Raw genomic sequence first — 8,303 nt, forward strand, 5'->3', positions numbered from 1 at the left:
TGCAAGATTGGCGTAGGTACACGGATGCACTAGAGCAATGGCTGGGAGAGCTCATGTATTATCTCTTGTCATCTGGTGTAATGATGATTTAAGATTGAATAACCATTTGATTGATTTGTTCTAAATGGTCACTCATGTGGGAAAATGTTCCACAGAGAAAATGATGGAAAACTTATTCAATGTTGACCCGTTCTCTATATTAGAAAAGCGCAAGTAATTCCATCTGATTAGAATTATGAGATTTTTTTTAATTTGAAATGAAGAGATTGGTAATGAGAGAAATCAAATGGCTAATAATACTATTGTGTTTACGGTGTGATGCTATCTACTCTTCGTTTGATTGTTCAGGCCACTGGTCCATCAACTATATGTAAACTCTTAACGGTATGCGATACCTCTAGGGGATCGAGAGCATCAACGTGGTTACAAAGAGGGATTGTGGTGTGGTTTAGCATGATGCAACCGAAAAACGAAGTGGAAAGCTTGGAATTATTTGGTACAGAGATATAGGTATTGGTTGGAAGAAGAGTGATCTAAAGATAAGAAAGAAGTCTACAATGTCACCAGATGTGCATGATAATCATAAAAGTATATTTTAGACATAATTAGTGTTGAGCCCTGTAGTATGTATGACCCTGTTGCAATGCATGGGTAATTACCTATTATTTCTTAAAGCAAACATGGCTTGTTACGCTGGAAAATAGCAGAGAACACAAGAAAAAGGCCTCCCAAGCTTTTAGTGACCGGCCCAGTAAGGATCCCTTAGTGTGTGTTTTTTTGTAGTTTGGTTATGTCTTCCCCTTTTATTTTATTTTTCCTTAGTTATAATATATACTATATATAGTTACTCTGTTTAATTTTCAAAAATGTTTAAGTGTGTATAATAAAAATATCCAGGGAGTGTTAAATTTTTGTTCCCCTTGGTTAGGAAAAATGTCCGTGACATTTATAAAAATGTTAACGCATTTTAAAAAATATTGATAACGTTATAAAATGTTTGTGACATTGAAAACACTTAAAAATGTTTGCACATTAAAAAAATGTATATCATACTTCGAAAAAATGTTCAAAGTTTGCTTCTAAAATGTTAGCTGTGTATTAAAAATGTTTGTATCATTTAGAAAATATGTGCATAACACATAGAAAAATGTTTGAATGTTTTCAAAATGTTGATGACATTTAAAATATATATTCAAACGTGTGTTTACAATTTTTCACTGTGTATTTAAAAAAAATGATCCATATGCATTTTGCAAAATGTGCAAAATGTATTTGGACAAATATTCAACATGTATTTGGATGATGTTTGATGTGTATGTAACAAATGTTCAACCTATATACAAAAAATATTAAACGCGTATTTAAAAAATCAACAAAGTATTTGAAAATTGAAAAATAAAAAATAAATACAACCAGAAAACCCAGAAAGAAAATCAATGAATTCCAACAAAGAAAACACAGTAAAAAAACACGCGAAGAGAATTGATAAAGAAACCATAAAAATCAGAGAAAAAAACCACATGAAAGGTTCTAAAACCAATCCGTTTGGGTCTGTAGAACCTTTCCAAAACCGCTTTAGTAGGCCAGCCCACTAAGGTGAGCACACACCGAGAGCTAGAGGCGAGATGAGAATACATCTTGCAGTAAGCGATATATTCCTGCGCGAGTCCTACGTCCTGATCAATAGAAAAAGAGGTTGTCTGTAGTCTCCCCTAGATGGGTTCCCTAGCACATGGAAAGATAGATGTACCAACGGATTCACGGAAAAAAGACAGATGTATCAACTTGCACGATCGTAAAACACCTTTATCCAACAACAGCAGATGTTGTGGACATCTAGCAAAACTGCCATAATATTTTATGCGAGCTTTGGCATTCTTGGTTTCCAATATTACAATTCTAGAGTTATACATATAATACTATTTATAATTTTAGCATTGACCACTGTCTAGGCTATGCTTTGCTGTCTGAGATGTCGGGAAGAGCAATGCGACATCCACCGAAGGTTATTAAGGTTTATGGGTTGATCTTGACCTGACAAGCTTTGATTGGATAAGAGGAAAGAAGGGGCCCCACCAGGGTGAAATTGTGGGGGTATGTGTGTGTGTGTGTGTGTGTGTGTGTGTGTGTGTGTGTGTGTGTGGCAGGGGGGAGGGGGGAGTGGGTGGAGAAAATTAGAGGAAGGGCTCGTAACAGGTCCGTACGTCTAGCATTTTGGAACTTTGGCAATCTGCATGCCGTATTGTAAAGATACATAGGGTCATCTAGACAAGAGTTAGCAAAGCCGAGATACTAAAGCCCAACTAATTCTACATTTTTAGGACAGTAAGGCAACACCTAATCCACAATTCAAAAAGAAATTAGGCTAAACAATTACAAAAAAAAAAGACTGCACCTAATCCCGGCCCTCTCATGAAATGGGCGTTTCTAGCTGTTTTGATTTTTTTTTTCTGATGGACATTCCTGACTGTTGGATCTTCGTTTGAGGCTGTGTTGCCCGTGAACTGGGCTAAACAGCACAAGGGCAGCTACTCCAGTAGCTTTTCTAGAGCCCTGTGGTTAATTGTGCCCGTTTTCCGGGGCACCCCTATTTCTCGCTTTATGCGAGCACATGGGCACACCTCACGTCGGGGGCCCAGATGGGGCCACGCAGGTGCGCGGGAGCCAAAGGCCTGTTTTTTTTCAGTTTTCAATTCTCGTTTTTTGCTTTCTTTTTGAACTTTTATTTATGTTTTAAAATATTCTAGATATATATACAAAAAACACTCATCAAAAACACATTTTAGAAAATGTTGAACTACTATTTGAAAAATGTTGAATAAGTATTAAAAACTGTTGAGCAAATATTTGAAATTTTTGAATCAGTACTAAAAATGTTGAACAAGTATTAAAATTTGTTGAATGAGTATTTTAAAATGTTGAACAACAATTTGAAATGTTGAACAAGTATTTGAAAATGTTGAATAAATATTAAAAATGTTGAATGAGTATTTGAAAAATGTGGAACAAGTGTTTGAAAATATTAATAAGTATTAAAATATTGAAAATTATTTAGAAAATGTTGAATAAATGTTAAACAATGTTTAACAAGTATTTAAAAAATACTGAAATAATTATTAAAATTTTGAAAAAATATTTGAATTTTTTTGAATAAGCGTTCGGACAATGCCGAATGTTTATACAAAAATAATGTTGGTCACTTATTAAAAAATGTTTTTTGACACATATGATAATGTAGAGTGAAAACGAAAACAAACGTAAGAAAAAACGAAAGAAAAAAGACAAATGGAGAAGAAAAAGAAAAACAAACAAAAAATGAAGAAACAAAAACGCAAGAAAAAAATGAAGAAAAAAATACAAGCAAGAATGAAAAATAATGGAGTAAAAAACAAAATAAAACAGAAAAAAGGGGCTCAAATAGCTTCAAGTAGGATGCGCCCTCAAATTATACACAAGGGCGAAGCTGGCCGGGTGGCTAGCAGTGTAGCGCGTGGTCTAGCAGACCCGGGATCGAATCTGGGTTTCTCTCGTGCTTTCTTGGACCCAACGATTCCGTTGTGTTCCCTCCATCCCAAAATAAGTGTCTCAAGCTTAGTACGCTTATTTTGGGGTGGAGGGAGTAGCATAGTTCTGGTCAACTGATTCGGGCAAGTATTGAGGTTGGTTCTCATAATTTGGTTGGGGAATTTTTCAGTCTACAATGGCTGCTTCGTATCTTCATGTTTTCAAATTATTCTTACTGATAAAGAACCTAATTACGAGCCTTTGCAATTGTTACCTTCCCTGAATTTATCTTTCTTCAATTGCCTCGTTCACATGGTATACTAGGTAAAATAAGGGTTCCGTATACAAGCTTGAAGCTTTGTTTTAGTACCAGTACACCATTGAAGCTGTTATATGCATACATCTTATTAGTTACAGTTTTGCTAAAGCACATCTAGATGTGCCTTAATTATTACACATCTAAGTCCTATTTCATCTAAGTCCTTGATCACGACTGTCATGTCCTAGAGCAGCATAGTAATGCGGCATTCCATGATTACTGAATTCACTGAAGCGGAACAATTTAAACAAAAGTTAACAAGTTGTGCAATCACCCTGACCTCTCAGCAGTATGCTTCGGTACACCATGAACTTCAAATCTCAACCTTGTTCAGTCGATTAATCTGAATGAAATATCTCATAATTCTGCAATGGGCGTGTTAAGAAAGCTCTTGACAATGGAGTTCTACTAGCAGAGGTAAGTTATTTTGTTCTTGAGAAGGTACTCATGTATGCAGATAACCTTTCTAACCGGACATGTTCACACCATAGTTTGAGCAATGGTGTACCTCGTTTCAAAGGTCTATGTCAATACAGTTGGAGATCCTGAAAAGTACAGGATCAAACTTAGCGAAAACTTTCCAGGCATCAAATTTGTGGTTGCCAAGAAAGCTGACAGTCTCTACCCTGCTGTCAGTGATTTGCCAAGGTATTTTCTTGTCAAAGTTTTCCTATGTAACTACTTCGATGCCCCCCAAAAAACAAATAATATAGTGCGAGAGTCAAGACTCAAGACTCACATATATGGGCTTTGTTATGAACTGTTACAACCAAGTCGCAGGGTGCTCCTGTCTAAAAAAAAACTGTCTAAAAGTCGCAGGGTGCTGATTAAATAAAGTTCACAATCCTCAGTGTACTTTAATTACTAAGAAAATATACACATATTACTTGATACTGTATTAATTTAATATAAAAAAGTAAAATGCCTTCATATACTTGCATCGGCCTCTAATATTGTAGTGTCAAAATAGACGGGCACAGCGCATCTTCAATGGTCTAGTCTAAAAATAGTCTTGCTAAATTTCAGTCGACCGAGACTTGATGCTATATTCATAAGATCTTACAATTTTTCTTTTTGGTTTTTTTCTTTTTACATGTTATGTCATTTGACTGACCTTGTCACACCCTCTGAAAAAGTCTTACAAATCAATTAGCCATCCCTGGAATATCGTAGCAACGCAGTCGAGGATGACTCAGAGGAAAGAGTGGTGCTGCCAGTGCTGTCTGAAGAAGAGCGAACACGACCAGAGCTGGAGCTCTCAACGGAGAAAGACCCGTACGGGCCAGACGACGCGGGGTCCGGCACAGTCCTGTACATGTGCAGCGGCAGCGCCGGCAGCCTCACCTCGTCGGACTGCAGGACGTGCATGGCCTGCGCGATGGACGGCCGCTCGCCCTGGTCTGGGTGTGCACACCAGAGCCCGACGACAAGCACCCGCTCCATCCACCGAGCGTCCGCCTCGTCACCCCTCAGCCGCTCATCCGCGGCGTCGAGGATTGTGTTCCTGCCATACATGCTCCACACCCACCTGAGCAGAGTGAAGGATTTCCCCGCGGTCTCCGTCACCGGCCGCCGGCCGGAGACGATCTCCAGTAGAACGATCCCGAAGCTGTACACGTCGGACTCGGTGCACGGCCGACGCGTGTTGACGAACTCGGGGTCGATGTAGCCGGCGGTGCCGAGCACGGCCTTGGTGCTCTGCAGCAACCCCGTGTCGTGGTCGACGAGCCGGGCCAACCCGAAGTCCCCGAGCTTGGTGCTCATCGACGAGTCCAGCATGATGTTGCTGGGCTTGATGTCGCCGTGCACGATGCACTGCTCCCACTCTCCGTGGAGGTAGCGCAACGCGGATCCCAAGCCGAGGATGATCTTGTACCTCTGTGTCCATGTGAGATGCTTTCCGTCCTTGTTGTAGAGGTGCCTGTCTAGGCTGCCCTCTGCGACGAGCTCGTAGACAAGCAGGAGCCCCTTGCGGCTGTCGCACCAGCCCAACAGCTGTACAAGGTTGCGATGCTTAAGTCTGCTAATGATCCTCACCTCTGCCTCGAACTCTTTTCTCCCCTGCGCCGACGACTCCGCTGATAGAACCTTCACCGCCACCGCCCGACGGTCTTGGTCACCTCCGACGGCCGCTGCTAGTGTGAGCTGACCCCCGTAAACGCTCCCAAAGCCGCCTCGCCCGAGCTTTTTCTCCTCCGCGAAGTTACCCGTTGCGGCGACCAGCTCGTTATAGATGTACCGTCTGGGGCCTCCGGCCGCCACACCCCTCTCGAGGTCAGCTCTGTCGAGGCACTCTTCTTCGCTGTCCTCGTTTGCTCTTCTTTTCTTGTGTCGCCACAATCCCAGCACCACCGCCGCGCAGACAAACAAAAGAAGTAGAGGAACTAGGACAGATACTAGAATTGGTACCAACTTTTTGTGCTTGTTGTTGCTGCTGGTTGGAATTGGAAGGGGAGCTTCAGCAGGTGGAGGTGATTCCTTCTTTGATTCCAGAGTGGAGCTGAATGACCATGACAGTATCTGGTGCAGCTCGAAGACACCACCGGTCGCCGCGGAGAAGCCGACGGCGACCTCCTCCGGTAAATATGTACTCAGATCAACGGTGGCATTGACCTGGTACAAGGCACCGTCGATGAGGAGATCCACGGCCAACATCTTGGAGTCATTGTGGTACGTCATAGTGGCGGTTTTGAGAACATTGGGGGACGTGAGGTTCTTTCCCGGCCAGCTCGTCGTGTCCGTTGATGCGGTGGAGTTGAGGGAGTTGACGTCGATGCCGACATGGTTTCCGTTGATGTCGGCACACTCCATGTTGGCAAAAGTGTCGAACTCCACCGCCACGATCCGGCTATCGCCTGTTCCGTCAGCGTACTTGGGGAGGAGGGCGAGGCCACCGCCCACGCTGTTATCCGGTATCTTGGAAGGGAAATGCCCGAGGAAGAAGGCCATCCCATCGCCTGAATACGTCACGCTGTCCATGTCTGGGGTGATTTGGAAGGAGAAGGTGGTGGTGAAGCTGGCCATCTCGCCGGTGGCGTTGCTCCATAGCGGCACCTTTTGCGCGTACCATGCCCGGCCGACGCTGTTCTGAATATCTGCATTACGTGCATTTTTTGTCAGCTCAAGCGTCGACGGAGTGGTGAATGCATCGCGGGTGAAGGACATCGATGAGCCGGCGCTGGGGTCGGAGAAGTTGAGGTTGAAGGAGAACGAGGAGGCCCGGTGCAGCGCACAGAAGAGGTATAGCAACACTAGGAAGACTAGGGTAGGACAACGATGGAGAATGCCCATGGCTTGGTGTTTGGGAAGGAGGAAGCTCGAGCACTATAAATGTCAGGGGAAGTTTGAGCTGGTCTCCACGCGGAAGGAGAATGTCAGTGCTGAGCGCATGAAAGGAACTAGCGAGCCAATGGTGTTGTTGTTGGACTTCTTTTTATCCGGCCGATCGAGCACCAAATGGTTGCACACGACAAAAGTCACTAGCGTATGTATAAAGAGTTAAATGGTCGTTCAACAAAACTGTCGATGCACTCGACTTTCTTCTTGGCAATATATACATCTTTATTTACTCAAGAGCGCCGTCTGCCGGCGGCTGATCGAGACGGGCAGGGGCAGCGACAGGCTCACAGGCAGAAAGCACATCTCAATGCAGACGGTTCTTCGTTTTATAATATAACCTTTCGTTCCCATTGCACCCAAGCCACACCTAATAGTTTCAAAAACCACTGTCAGTTTGAGAAAGTAATGGTTGAATCCCATCTCAGTGCACCCACGCATGAAAAATATACCAAAACATTTCAAAAAATCACTATTTAATAGTTTTGGTCTTTTTTTTCTTGAGGGGTAAATCATTTATTCGTCAAACGGAAGGTAAATCATTTACAATTGTCGACGAGATAAATTTTGGCATAGCATCATACCAAACAGTAGATAGGATAGGTTATCTTGCTAGGTGGACTAACGAGAGAGGATAAGATAGTTCTTCTCGGAGTGGGCGTGGAGTGGTATGAGTATTTTTTATAACTTGTAACATAGCAAGGTGGAGGGGTTCTCTCCCCACTCTTCTTTAATACATGATACACACACTTTTGCGTATTTGAGAAAAAAATCATTTTAAACAGTAGACACTCTAGTCTAGAAATAATGGAAGCATTCATCAGGGTGTGCGCAACTTCATACGCTTCACGACAGCAATGACGACCCGAGGAGGGTCCAAAGTTTTTGCTCGGTGGACAGATCTCCGCATATGACACTGCAGCATCGAGGCCAAAGTAGTTTTATACATCGTTCATCGCATAAACAACGTGCATGCAATCTGATTCAAACTCCACCCTGTTGCAGCCCATATGATTCACCAAAAAATAGTCCATTGCGATTTGATTCCGTGGGCGTCTTGTCCTCCTAGGCCCTATCCTCAAATTTTAGATTCTTTTTTGCTGTTTTTTGAGTATTCACTCGGATTCCCCTAATTAACCAGGAT

General features: G+C 42.6%; 1 pseudogene; it reads right to left on the reverse strand.

Annotated features, from left to right (window-relative positions):
• Window positions 1–4,939: 4,939 nt before the first annotated feature.
• On the reverse strand, window positions 4,940–7,114 carry LOC147961780 (L-type lectin-domain containing receptor kinase IX.1 pseudogene; annotated as a pseudogene).
• Between the last annotated feature and the right edge of the window lie 1,189 nt (window positions 7,115–8,303).

Source organism: Triticum urartu, chromosome 7A (assembly GCF_056163025.1).
Source record: "Triticum urartu cultivar PI428250 chromosome 7A, HENAU_Tu73, whole genome shotgun sequence".
Lineage (NCBI taxonomy): Eukaryota > Viridiplantae > Streptophyta > Magnoliopsida > Poales > Poaceae > Triticum > Triticum urartu.